Below are 14,847 nucleotides of genomic sequence, written 5' to 3'. Positions count from 1 at the left end.
AGGAGTTAAATTTCTATGCTGTTACATATTGTGCAAATTTTCACTCATGCCAGTGGTATTAAGAAGTTTATGTTGTTCCTGTTGATACACAACCTCACTAACATACAATGTCATCTGACTAATAAATTGTTTCCAGTTGGTCAGTGTGCATAGAGCAGATATTTAAAACTATGAAGGGTTTTATGAACAAATAAATATAGGGTCATATGGGGATGCACGACAGGTCCAAATTAACTAGGGTGGTGTGGTAGAGAAGGCTCCCTTGAGGAGATAGCACCCCAGCTGAGACTTGAGGTGTAAATGGGCATCAGCTAGGTGAAGGGAGAGTGGGAGGGGTGGTTGGGGTAAATGCAGCAGCTTGATCAAGAGTGTAAAGGTGAACATAATTACCGCACTGTTGAGCAGGAGGACATATAGCACAGCCACTAATGTTAATAAAGACCCTAGATGGTGATTCAGGTAGGTCCTCTTCCTAGAGGGGAAGATGTCAAAACATCTTTTTGAGCTCATTAGTGACTCCCGTTGACTCCAAGACTGGGACATATGCCGTGAAGGCTGGATGAAGAGATATTCTTTTCTCCATATGGATTTAGATCAGAGTTCAAAAGCTGGAAGTGGTGGGCTGACTGAGATTCTCAAATGTATTTTGTATGTCACAATAATTTTTTTAATAATTTTTACATTTAATGCCTCTGGTATTTGGGATACCTAATTTTATATGTCATCTTGACTGGCCGTGGTGTGTGCAGAGTAAAACATTACTTCTGGGTGTGTCTGTAAGGGTACTTCTGGATGAGATTAGCATTTGAATCCGTGGACTAAGTAAAGTAGATTGCCCTCCTCCTTGTGGGTGGGCATCATCCAGTCTGTTGAGGGCCTGAACAGAATAAAAGGCAGAGGAAGGGAGAACTGACCCTGTTTTGCTTCCTGCCTGCCTGTGTGAGTTGGGACATCTCATCTCATCTTCTTTGGCCTTTGGACTGGAATGTAAACCATTGGAAACCCCCATGCTCAGGCCTTTGGACTTGAACTAAATTTTTACCACCAGCTCTCCTGAGCTTCTAGCTTGCAGACGACAGATTGTGGAACTTCTCAGCCTCCAAAAATGCGTGAGCCAATTCCTCATAGTAAATTTACATTCTGTATATACACAAACTTATATATGGAAATATATATATAGTCATATCTTACTGGTTCTGTTTCTCTGGAGAACACTAATACTGTGTTGAATAGCATTAAATGAATTAAGTTACCAATATTCTTTACTGTCTTGTACCCCTTATCTCCTTGACCTCTGAAGTTATTTAAGTTTGAGAACCCAAACTAAGACTGTAGTGATACGTGTAGGGAGTGGGAAGGGACAAATTGCGCGCTGTGGACATAGGTTGACCTAATTGTAGATCCTCTAGTTGAAGTCACTGATAGGACTACAACTCTGGTGGTGAGCTACCACCAAGAAACCTTAGCTGGAGGATCTGGGACCACTCTGGCCCCTGGAACTGGACCCCATTACTCCCCTGGCAAAGCTTGGAAGGCTCATAGTAACACAGCCCACCTGGTTTGCACGGATGGCCACTTCTCAAGACTGCAGAAATCTGTGGAATATGGTTCGGGGGGGGGCTGGTCTGGGAGTGGGGAGGGTTGAGTTTTCCGCGAGAAGATAAAAATTTCTACTGAGAGACTTTAGAAAGAAGGTTTTTGGTAGATGAGCTAGCTACCCCACTGGCAGGGAGCCCTGGTAAAGAGTGAGGGAACTACCCATGAGGGATGCTTTATCTTTCAGGCTCAGGAAAGTCCAATTCAGCAGAACCTCCTGTTCTTTTCTAGACTTACAACTCTTTCCCGAAATTGCCCTCACACTTCCATGAAGTTTCCAGTCTATGTGATGCACATCTGGTGTATTGGATGTGGGGAGACTGAGAGGTCAGGTAGCAGGGAAAGGGGAGCCTACTTTGTTTATTAGGCTCTTGCAGAAAAGGACACCAGGCCCATTCACTGGCCTACACTCAGACTTAGAGTATCAGTGATGATTCAGGAGAGATGCCTGTGGGGAATCCTGGAAGGTCAGGAAAGGAACAGGATGTTAGAGAAATAAGTCTGAATGGACACATGCTATAGGTTGGTCTCACATTGGTCTCTCAACCTGGCTGCAAATTAGAATCATCTGGGAGCTTAAAAAATCATAATGCCATGCTGCAACCCAGACCAATTAGAAATCAGCATTTCCGGGGAGGGAGGATCCAGGCATCAGCTTAAAAAAAAAAAAAAAAAAAAAAACAACTTCCCAGATGATAACCAGGTTCAGACTGGATAAAGAACATTGAGTTAATTGAGTTAGAGGACATCGCCTTCTGGAAGACTTTGGAGGGCTATGACACACCTGTCTTACAGTTCATCTCAATGACAAAACAGAGCATATTTGAATAGAAATTCATCTCAGGACTTCCACATGATTGTTAAAGTGATTGATTAGTGAAAACAAAACAAACAAAAATAGGTGGCATTGGGGTGGGAAAGAGAGAAACATTATTTGATTTTTTTTCTTTGCTTGTGAAAAACCTTGCAAAATGTATGAACTTTGCCAAACAAGATTAGATTCCCACCATATTTTATCTCTTGTGGCAATTGTAATCGCTGCACCACCTCTGCTTTGTAGATCCCAAAGCAGTCGGGTATTCCATCTCAGAAATTCATTCTTGAACTTACAACATGTTCCCACTCTGGGGGCATTTAGAAGGAATTGCTTAGAAAAAGCCCTTGCAGGGAGCCCATCATAATGATGCAGTTTTAAAGAACTCCCCAGACCACTTGTGGGGAATCACTAACCACCCTCCTGTGTTTCGTTTTCTTTCCCGATCTCCAAGCTTTTTGCAGTCCTTTGGTTTGGTTTCCAAGGCAGAATTTACGATATGTTGCTGACTGAAGAACAATTGCATTCTATACAACAGTCTTGTTGGGTTTCAATTTCTCACCAGGAGAACGAGTACTATTTCCCACGGTTTCCCCAATGTGTTCATCTTTATTTTGTGTCATGGCCTCCCTTAAATGGAAAGGAGAGGGGGGAGGCAGGGAAGCATGTATACCCTTGGCAGTGGGCCACAAGGCAGTTGTTTTTCCTCCTTTTTCTAAATGGGGAAGAAGAAACTTTCATGTTTGTGTGCACGTGTGTATGTGTATGTGTGTGTGCCGAGTCCTCTGCAGTGTGACAATAGGAAAGAAAATGGCTTCAAATAAAGGCCAAATGGGAGTCTGGGCTTATCTTTCAGAGGGTGCTTGCTTGCGTTTCATGACACTACCACTACACTGGCATCTCCATCTCTGATCTGTTCAGCTAATCATTTCACCTGGCAAGAGATTGTTTCATGTGGATGAGGGCCTACATGTGGAATTTAGAGGCTATAATTGAAAGCCTTGGAAATTTGCTTTCAAAGCCTCATTTTTAACCAGAGGATGCCAATTGCCTTTTACGACTCGATCGCATTGCCTTTATGAGAATTCAGTTGAGTGGGTTTTCCTTAAAAAGCAGACATCGTGTTCTTCCCCCATCTGTTTTTAAATGTTTTATTCAGTATTTGTTTCTCATCAAAATTCGGGTATCACTTTCCACATCTTCACATACCTGAGGCTAGCTTGCCTTCCAATTCAATGCCCCTGGTTCAGGCTGTCCTTCTCCTCTTGCACTACGATTGTTCATTTCTTCTTTTTCTGTATCAGGCCTCAAAAAGACTCCACAGGTGTTATCATATTTAGCATATTTTTCTTGCGACTCAGAATGAAGATAGTGGTTCTGCAGGGTCTGATATGAGTCTATGGGCTAAATCGGTCATGAGCCTGTCGAGACCCATAGGCCCACAATTGTTCTAGCCAGGCCAAAGGAGGGGAGCCCAGTGCCAGCTGCAGGCTCGGGGGTGAGCCAGATGCGGCGAGCAGAGGCAGCACTGGATTAACGAAATCGCACTGACTCAGCTTGCACCCAGAACCAAAGCAGCTTTGGGAAAGACATATGGCAAAAAATAAGCCAAAGTTAGTCACAGAGTCAGGCGTCCAATAAAGCAGCATCTGCTTGAGAAGAAAAGCACATCAGCCCCTGCACAGTGACTTCTCTCCTGCTCCTGTCAAGCAGGGGGACGTGCAGAGTGGGATTAGCAGGGCGACGAGCCACAGTTCCGAGGCTCCCAGGGTGGCAGCCGAGCTCTGGCCCACGAGCGCCTGGGGCTCAGAGAGCTGCAGAGCACCTGCCCAAGGCAGTCAGCTGTGGATCTGATGATCGGAGGTGGCGGTTAGGGCAGCTCTGGTGCTCGGCCCCCTCCTTTTCCTGCCCACTCATAAAACAGCCACCACCATGCTCTATTGTTTCCCACCAATTCCGCCTGCACTCCTGGTTATCAGCAATAGTCTGTGCACTCAAGTGCATGACCTCATTCAAAGAGCTTTGGCAGAACGTCAGCATCGTGCTTTTCCTCCGCCTTTAATGATGGCGTCCCTTTTGGCCACTTGATTCTGAGGCTGTCATAATTGTCACAAAGAGCTTCTATGTCCAGGATTTGTAACCACCCCCCCTCTCCTCCCAAAGAGACAAGAAGAGGCTAGAGGGTTGCAGACTGTCATAGGCTTGCTGCCATGCCTGGAATTTGTTTTCTCAGTTATTACAGACAATGACCATGGTTTCAGCTTTGGGCTTCTCTCCTGCTTGAAATTTGATTACATTTTCTGAGGAGTACTCTATGGGTTATTGGGGTGGGATGTAAATGAGTGTCACTTAAGAAAATAGCTTCCCAAGTCACCTAGTTTTGAGAAACACTGGATTTTACAAAGTCTTCTCATTGTACAAAGCTTTATTTTAGGGACCCTCAATATTTTTAAAATGTGTGCTCTACGGATGTGGATAATGTGGAGTTGGCAAAATTTCCCAGTATCTTTGTCTTTAGAACTCTCTTTTGGAAGAGTATTTGTTATGGGTTGAATTGTGTCATTCCCCCTTCCCCACAAATTCACATGTTGGAACCATGTCTTGTCAGTGTCAGATGCTGTAACAAAAATGCCACAGACTGGGTGGCTTAGACAAGATTTATTTCTCACAGTTCCAGAGGCTGGAAATCAAGTCACTGGCCGATTCAATGTCGGTGTGAACCCCTTCCTGGTGCATAGACGGCCATCTTCTTGCTGTGTCCTCACATGGTGGAAGGGGCAAGGGAGCCCCCCGGGGTCTCTTCTGTAAGGGCACTAGTTCTATTCATGAAGATTCTGCCCTCCTGACTTAATCACCTCCCAAGCCCTCACCTCCAACTACCATCACCTTGGAGATTACGTTTCAACCTTCAAAGGTGGGAGGGTAGGAGCATTCAGTCTCTCGCAAGCCCCGGTTCTCAGTAGTTCAGAATGTGCCCTTATTTGGAAATAAGGTCATTGCAGATGTTTAAGATGAGGACATAATGGAGTAGGCTGGGCCCCTAATCCAATGTGACTGGTGTAGATTTGGACATGGAGACAGACACAAGCCCAGGGAGACCTCCATGTGAAGACTGGCCAAGGGACCACCAGAAGCTAGGACAGGGGCCTGCAACACAGCCTCCCATGGTAACTTTGGAGGGAAGGTGGCTCTGAGGACACCTCAATCTCGGACTTCTAGCCTCCAGAACTGTGAGAGAATAAATATCTGTTGCTTGAACCACTCGGTTTGTGGTACGGTGTTTCGGCAGCCCCAGGAAACTAATACAGTATTCAGGGGAATACTGTTTGGAAGCACTTACTTTGAGAAATGCTGCTTAACAGACTTCCCAGAATAGCAATTATAGCCGTCTCTGAACATATTTGCAGAGGTTTAAGATTTTAAGAAGAGTAAGGCTCAATCTAAGACTTTCTATATATTTGTGGGTTGAGTTAATTCTGATTAAATGGATGTTATTTCACATTTAAAAGAAAATTTGGCTCAACCACATGAGATATTTTGTAAAGCAAATGGACACACTGCCCTCTTACAGCCCCAAGTGCTCAAATTATAAAACTAGCTTCATTACTTAAGCCGATGGTAATCTTTCTGCTTTGCCCGAATAACTGCTGCAGTCTTTAATTAGATGGGTTGGCAAAAGTGTCCCAGGAGTTACACTAGCTGACTTGATTGTATTCCTTTATCCCCCTGACTTGAATGAAAATGGAGCGTGCTACAATCCACGGCTACACGGGGCCGGGGGTGGAGCTATCTGAGAGAATTCCTAAGGTTGACAAGTGGTGCCCAAATTGGGGGATTTCATGGATGAGTAAAATTTAGAAATTAATTTGGAGACTGACCTAGGTTTGTCACCCTCTTCTTTTGGCAACTAAGGACATTAAAACAACACTAAAGGACAAAATGAACAAGAATCAACAACATTGTGCCAGTAGCATCATTTACACTTTTTATTTTGTCAGGTAAGAATATTAAAACAACCACCAAATAAATATATACAAAAAAACACCCCCCAAATCAACATCTGTAACAACCATGTATTAGTGATCCTGTTTATAAAAGTGAAGAATATTTCCTAAGCTAAGAAGGTAGGAAGAGTAAGATGCCATGATTATACCAGTGGGTTATGCGTTTTGAGTGCTATGTGCTGGGCACATTCTTAAATGTTTTATATGCGTGAACTCAATTAATCCTCACCAAAAAGCTGTAAGGTTTTTCATTTTAGAAGAAGGGAAACTGAGGTACCAGGGAAGGTAGTGAGGCTGCGAGTTGAATTCACAGGTCTGGTTCTGGAGTGTGTGATGTTGTGATCTTGAACATCCTGTGATCCTGCATCTCTAACAAGATAGGCCTTTCCAAAAAAGAAACCTCAGCACACTGAGCATGTGTGGATGTTTTTATTCTATTTTTTTCCGTGTTGCTGCAGACCTGTGACAACATCATCACAGAGCAATCTGGACCGGCTTTTGAGAAGCCGGGCCGCAGCTGAAGGCTCAGTGCCAGCAAGGGACCAGAATAGAAAGGGCTGGTGCTATTTGTGGAGGGAATTCCTAAGGTAGAGAGGGGAAATGGCTCATTTCGCTTTCGTCAGTCATCTATGTAGTGTGGTAGGGCTTTGAGCAGCCATATAAAAGTAACTACAAATCAATCATTTCTGCTGACATTTTGAAACTACTTCAGGGTGGCTAAAAGTTAATGTATCAAATGTTATTTAAGGTTTAAAACAACCAAGACCAAGCTAACATTCTTTAAATTTAACCTCAAAATCTGGGCTTTGATTCCGTGCTGGGTTTGGTGTAAGGGTGTGTGTGTGTATGTTTGTGTGTAGGTGTGTGAGTGTGTGATATGATTTGGATTCCTTAGCTGAGATACATATGAAAACAGACTGCATAAGACACTCCGAAAGGAATAGCATCAGGTACCTCCATGGTCTTCTGGACTTGGAAATTACCACACAGATGTAGCCTTTGCAAGCAAAAACCTTCATGGTATAGCGTGATTTAGTGAAAAGAGCACTGCTTTGGGAACAGATACACATGGGTTCAAATCCCAACACTTCTTCTTCCTTGCTGAGTGGCCTTGGAAAATGAGTCTATTTCATTTGTGAAATCGAACAATAAAACCTTATCTTACAGGGTTTAAATGAGGATTAGGCTAATTCATGTCCAATGATTAGCATTATTACTGGCCAAAAGAGAATTCTAATTGTCAAACAAGTATATATACAGTGTTCATATTGCCAGATCCTGTTCTAAATAACTTTCATTTATAATAACAATGAGGGTAGATATTACCATTTTTTTCACTTTACAGTTAAGAAAAAATGAGATGGAGTAACTTGCCAAGGTCACAGAGCTGATAAAGGTCAAAGGAGGGGTCCAAACCCAGGCATTCCAGTGCCAGAGACCATGCTCTTAATCACTGCTCTATAATGTCCCGATACCGGAAGTTGAAATACTCCCAGTTTTAAGCACGTATCAGGTCACCGTAATTGAAAGATTTGCTTTACCAGAACTTTAGAAACAAAGGAAATAGTTGGATCTGGACAGATTGTATATGGATTTAATTAACTGTGCATATGCATTGCTAAATTCATAGAAATTGTACGGGGTAGATTTTCTTGTTCACCACCACTTTCTTCACACTAGCGGTTGGCACTAGTGTGTAGGCATCAGCTTCCCAGATGGCTCCTATTCCTCTCCAGTCACTTCCCATTTACCCGCCCGGGTCCCTTCTGGCCTGACTCCCTCCCCGCCCCTCCAGGCTCTGTCCTGGCTCTCACTAGATGCAGGAGTTCCTGAACCCGCTCCTGGGCGCCCTGCCTTTGTTCATGTTTTCAGGGTGGGCTGCCACTCTCCCAACTTCTTCCCTGATTCCTGGCCACTTCCTCTCCAGATAGACTTTCCTCCCCTTGCCGGGCTCCCATTCGTATCCAGTCCCCTCCCTGTCAACACAAGACTTTGCCTCTTTGTCCCCAGGAAGAATGGAGGCCAGTGCACAGGAACTCCTAAGCCCGCCTCCCTGCCACCATGTCTGCGCCTGCGCAGCAAGGTGCAGTTTCCCGGGAGTTTCGCTGCACTGGTGCTTCTGGTCTCATTGTTTTGTCCACGGGGCCTTTCTTGGTCCATGATTCTCCCTCTTTCTCTCCTGCATCTTCCTTTTTGTCAGGTTTTCCCCGTCTTAAAACAGCCCTGCAATGCCGTCAGGCTCCTGCCCTTTCTCCTTTCCTTCATTGACAGACATCTTGAAAGAGAGTTGTGCTTGCTTTCTCTCCTCTCTCTCTTGCAATCCAATTCTCAACGCCTGCAGTCTCTTTGGCTTCTTTCCACAACACTTGACTGAATTGCTCTCACGATGGTCATCAATGGTCTGTTAATTGTTGAATCCGATAGCATCTTCTCAGTCATCGCACTTGACCTCTCAGCAAGACCCTGCATGGTCTGGCCCCGGGCCAACTGTCTTGCCTCATTTCCTATCACATCCCCCTTATTTACCACACCACAGCTACACTGGCCTACCCACTGTTCCGCAAACAAGCCAACAGTGCTGTTTCATGGCCTTTGTATGTGCTGGTGCCTTTGCCTCTAGAACATTATTCTCCCAGATATTTCCATGGCTCTCTTTCTCTTCATTTGGATCTCTGTGTAAATGCCACTTCTTTAAAGAAGCCCTCCCTGACCCTGTTATCTAGAATGGCACCCATCAGGAAGGATGAATACCCACCATTTGCATCGACATGGATGGAACTGGAGGGGATTATGCTAAGTGAAATAAGTCAAGCAGAGAAAGACAATTATCATATGGTTTCACTCATATGTGGAACATAAAGAATAGCACGGAGGACCACAGGGGAAGGCAGGGAAAACCGAATGGGAAGAAATCAGAGAGGGAGACAAACCATGAGAGGCTCTGGACTCTGGGAAACAAACAGGGTTACAGAAGGGAGGGGGGTGGGGGGATGGGGTAACTTGGTGGTGGGTATTAAGGAGGGCACATGTGGTGATGAGCACTGGGTGTTATACGCAACTAATGAATTGTTGAACACTACATCAAAAACTAATGATGTACTATATGTTGGCTAATTGAACATAATAGTAAAAAAAAATAAATAAAATGGCACCCATCTCCTCTCCCATCACTCTCAATCCCCTTGCCTGTTTTAGATTTTTTCTTAACACTGTAATTACCACCCACCTGTTCCTTATCTGTCTCTCTCAGAAGATAATTTCATGAGGGCAAAGACTATTCCTTTTTCCTTTTGCAGATGTATTTGCAGCACCTATTGTAGGGCCTAGCTCATAGATGTTCTATCAATGTTGAGTCAAATGAACAAACTTGAATGTCCCTCACCTCTTAGCTTCTGTGACACCACACTCTCTGGTTCTCCCATTTCCTCCTGACTATGCCTTCTCTCACTTGTCCTTGACTGTCTTCATCCACCTTGGATGTTAGGGTTTTGATCTTGATCCTTTTTACCCCCTGATCTGTATCTTGCCCTTGGGTGATCTTATCGGTTCTGGTGACTTGGCCCTCAGTTACGTGGTGATGTTTCCTAGGTCTTTATCTCCTGGACCTTTCTACTCAGAGGAAGATCCATATTTCCAACAGCCTAGTATATACCTCCTTCCAGAGATACTTAAACTTTATATGCTCAAAGGAAGGGCTCATTATTTTCCTTTCAGGTTTCCTCTGTATTTCTTATTCCTTGTCTCAACTAATGGCCGCCTCGCCAGTTGCCCAAGCTAAAAACTTTCTACCTTCCTCTTCATGTCCAAGTCCTGGTGAATCTACTTTAGAAGACGTCCATTTCCATTTCTTCTGCTATGCTTGAGTCCAGGTGCTCATCATTTCTTGCCTGGACTATTCCAACAGTGCATTACATGGTTTCCCTGCCTCCTGCCACTCCTACCTCCAACCCAGTATATCTACATAAACTGTTGCCAGAATTCTCCTTCTAAAATGAAAATTTGGGGCTGCCTGGGTGGCTCAGTCAGCTAAGTGCCTGCTCTCGGCTCAGGTCATGATTCCAGGGTCCTGGGATCAAGTCCCACATCACGCTCCCTGCTCAGCTCCCTGCTTCCCTCTCTGCCTGCCGCTCCCCCTGCTTGTGCTCTCTCTCTCTCTCTCTCTCTTTCTCTGACAAATAAATAAATAAAATCTTAAAAAAAATAAAATACAACGAAAATCTGATCACCATTTCCTCCTGTGAGAATCTTAGTGGATACCTACTGCCTTGGAATTAAAATCCACACTCTCTCGAGTGGCCCCTAGGCCCTCATGATTGGGCCTAAGATACTTTGAATCAGTTTTGAGATCAAGAACTCAGACCCAGACTCACCAGTTAGCTGGTGAGCCATGTTAAGGTCAGAAGACCAAGGCCTTCTCACTGTAAGACAGGGAGAGGGTAGAATAGTTAACCTAGGGAGCATATTGACACAATGCCAACTGGCTAAATGTCCTTTCCTTCAAAGACGTAGAACTTTTTCTGAGTAAGATCAATAAATATCTTTGTGAAGTGTGCTTACTTCATAAGTAACAGTGGTGATATTTACCATTTACTCTTTACTAGCATTATTCTAAATACTTTATATATTTTAATTAATTTAATCATGAAACATTAGGTAGATACTATGATTCCCTATTTTACAAACAAAGAAACTGAGGCACAGAGAGGTTAAGTAACTCTCTAAAGTTCTTATAGATACAGGTGGAACAGGGATTCAAATTTAGGTAACATGACTTTAGTATTAGTGAAGAAGTCAGGGGGAACTATAGGGTTTATTGAGAAGGAGTTGAAATTGGAATTTGAGGAGCCATAATCCCTCCTTCCTTCTCTAAGGCTCTCAGTGACTGGGCTGAAGAGAATGCCATGAGTAACGAAGGCAGGAAAGTAAAGGAAGAAATTTTATGGGGAAGAGCTTAGTTTTCTTGAACAATAGTTTGGATGACTGAACAGAGATATGAAGGTGTGGTATGGAGACTAGAGGGTGGGAGGAGGCAGGAGGCAGGGGGCAAAGGAGAGAGACAGAGATAGATACCGATGACTGAGAGTACTTTGTGGACCCCTGCCCTGTGAGGCACCAAGAGCCTGAAAAATCTTTGTTTGGAACAAAGATATAATTCGGTTAATTAAAATGTGGCCTTGCATTTCTCCAGTCCTGGCTTCTGCTATCCCTGCAACAAGCCACTAGCCACCACATCTTCCAGGGTGTTTGGTCGGGTGGAAGCAGGTGGATAGAGTGTAGAAGAAGGGTTGATTTTATCCCCGTGGTGCATTTTGAAGGAGAAGGGACTGAGGAGAATTGGTTTTTTGAATCAGTTAAACTTGGATACTGGAGAGAGCAGTGGGTCCAGGAGGCATCTGAGATGTTCCCAGGTTCTAGAGTCAACAGTACCATACGAATTATTGCCTCGGGTTGATGTCCAAGTACAAAGCAAGGGCCCGCCATAAGAACATGCACATGCTTCAACCACATCAAAAGGCTCACTGCTGACCCATCTGTCAAGATCTCTCCCATGTCTGGGAGAAGTGTCTGTTGATGTGCTGCTCTTTCTGTCTCGAATGACCTTCGTCTCCCCGCCCCCCGCTTTTCCTCCTGCTCTTATCACTCCCTCCTTCCCCTCTTGATGGAGGTCTTAAGGGTATCAAAGGATGTGGGGTATATTTCTATGACCATATAAAACACATTCAAGTATGATTTTCTCACTGAACTGTGAGCTTCTTTAAGAGCACTCTTTGAATTTTATTCTTGGTATTCCCAACAAGAAGCACAGAGCACATGGTAGGTGCTTAATAAATGTTTGATGAATACATAAATGAATGAATACCTGTAAAACATTTAATGGTGCTGCAGCTGTTGCTGTCGTCATTCCTCGTGCATCTTGGTGGATTTTTTCTTTCTTTCTTTCTTTCTTTCTTTTTTTTTGCACTGGCACAGTGCTCCCACTAAGAAGTAAACAATCCCCTTTCCCCTTGGGGGATTCCAAGAGTGTCATTTGTTACATGGCCCTCCTTATGGCATGCAAATAATCCTTTATCCAGTGTCCTTTCTGTTTCTTTATTCCAAAAAAAAAAAAAAAAAACAAAAAGGAACTGGCTTTGCATTAGAATTCTCTGATTGCAAATCCACACCAAAAAGACTTTAATTCTTGATAATGGTGATGGGAAATTCCACTGAGGGATTTATTTTATGCTGGCTACTCTGCTGCACACTTTTAACACATTTTCTCACTTAACCCTTGAGAGGAATCTCCATGTGAAAAAGCATTATCTTCCATTTAAAAATGAAGGTACTGAGGCTAGGAGAGGCTGAGTGACTTGCCCAAGACCATCTTACTCCTGAGTGGAGAAGTTAGAATTCAAAACCAGATTTATCTGAACCCCAGAATCCATGTATGGAGGCGCCATGGTGAGATTCACGTTCAGCAGGCCCTTCTGACTGCTTCGTGACAGATGGGCTCTGGGGGCAACAGGGCCAGCTGAAGAGGCAAGTATGAGCACACAACTGTGATTCCTGGGACAGGGGGCTAGGACTTGAGCAGGGGAGACTGTGACTATTGTGACTGGTTAGATATTAGGAAGACTTGCTGGTGACATTCGAGGTCTTGGTTGGTTGCCTGGGCATCATTCACCGAGTGGGAGATATTAGGTAGACAACCTGAATTGGTGAGAAGAGAATAAATTCAACTGGGGTTGTTGAGTGTTAGGTACTTAGGAGCATTTAAGCTCAGCTTCTGGTAGACATTTGTAGATATGAGTCTGAAATTCAGAGAGAATACCTTGAATCTTTTGTATTGTCGTTTGTGCCAGATGATCAATTGATTTGAAGTTCTTTTCAGTTACCAAAAGTTTTCCACTACCTGGTCAGAGGAAATCAAAGGAGTGACTCAGACCCTCTTAGGGAAACCTTTTCCATATTATTCTGTTAAATGCTTAGGTGAGATTTTCCCCTTTATTGCATTTTCCCATTGCCTGAAATCCTTCTGCATCCTTAAATTTATGGTATCGAATATTGCTCATCGTCAGGACATAAATAGCTGATTGTGTCACCTTCTATTTCTATAGTTTGAAACTTATCTTGGTTGTCAGGTGAACCATCCACCTGTATGAGTTATCACCACTGTCTTTTTGGAAATACATGTTATAGTAACATCTATTTTTCTTCCACACCATCATTTAATTTGAACAAATTACTATTTTTCCCTTTGATTAGGCATTTGGCTCTTCAATATAGCACAAATGAAAACACCATGATTAAATAAATCCTAGGAGTCCCAGTGTAGACTGTCTCACCAAGGAGACAACAAAATGCTGTAAGCTAAAAGGGAATACAGGATGGTCTCAAGTGATGAAAAGCATTATCTTATTGGACACGAGAAAGAGGACATGCAAGCCAAAATGGGCTGCCTACAGATCTCCTTTCCTTAAAATGGGTGTCCAATATAGCTTGCTCGATATAGTGGATGCTGCAATGAATTTTGTGTTTGTGAATGCCACCCCCAACCCATCAAATTATAAAGAGCTGGTTCTTACTAGAGAAAGTGAAAACATCATGATTATTCTTCCAGACCCTTGAATTTACTGCGTGGGGACATGCCCCAGATGCTGGCAATGAGCGCTAACCACTTGAGGCTTGCAACAGTTTGCTGAGGACGTGGAGAAGCAAGGATTTCGCAGACTCCACTCTGAGGGGACGGGCAGCAGCAACATCCAGTTTTCAGAGACGGCAGAGCGTGGTTCTGGGGCCAGAGGGCCATACCCACCGTCCATGGGTTGGTAGTACATGTTATGGCGTCTCTGTCCAGCTCTCATGGCAGTGATGCCTTCATCAGCCAGCTCTGTGGTATGTGATTTTGGACATTGCTTGTATCTGCAAAAACTTTCGTGTCCGGTTCTCCTAATGATTTTGTCAGCTACCCAATATCCCTTTATTAAATCTACTTTCTGCTCACATTAGCCAGGGCTGTTGTCTGTTGCTTGCAACTGATGGATAATTCCCCATTCCATATGATATACTACATCTTAAGAATTCCCAACACTTGTCCTCCTACAGCTTCTCCCGTGGAGTGTCTTTTTAAAATGCATTTCACTTTGCCTTGCATTACAGTTACTTGGGTTGTTCTTTTTTTTCTTTTAAGAAATCAGATTTTTGAAAGTAGAGATTGTGTCTTATCATCTGTGTATTCTTCTGTTAATGCCCCATTCCAAATGCCTTGCACATGGTGAAGATTATTTATAAAATTGACTTAAGTAGCTGTAAATAAACCATACCTTTATGGCTGCAGGGAAATAACATGGGCTCAGCCCACATGTAAGAACAGACTGTGGAATGCTGAGAAACACTAGTGAGGATGGCTCAAGGGTGCCCTCTTATAGTCAAGAGTTAGGCGGCAAGAAGCCC

At 43.7% G+C, this 14,847-nt stretch overlaps 1 long non-coding RNA gene across 1 annotated transcript in view; it reads left to right on the top strand.

The window, feature by feature from the left end:
- LOC113914071 overlaps positions 1-14,388 on the top strand; it is a 113,090-nt gene extending 98,702 nt beyond the window's left edge. The window contains exon 3 of the long non-coding RNA XR_003517369.1: positions 14,015-14,388. This is a non-coding gene — a long non-coding RNA (uncharacterized LOC113914071). The remainder of the gene's footprint in view (positions 1-14,014) is intronic.
- Positions 14,389-14,847: the final 459 nt, after the last annotated feature.

The sequence above is a fragment of the Zalophus californianus genome, chromosome 4, assembly GCF_009762305.2.
Source record: "Zalophus californianus isolate mZalCal1 chromosome 4, mZalCal1.pri.v2, whole genome shotgun sequence".
Lineage (NCBI taxonomy): Eukaryota > Metazoa > Chordata > Mammalia > Carnivora > Otariidae > Zalophus > Zalophus californianus.
This window is presented reverse-complemented; position numbering and strand designations above follow the sequence as displayed.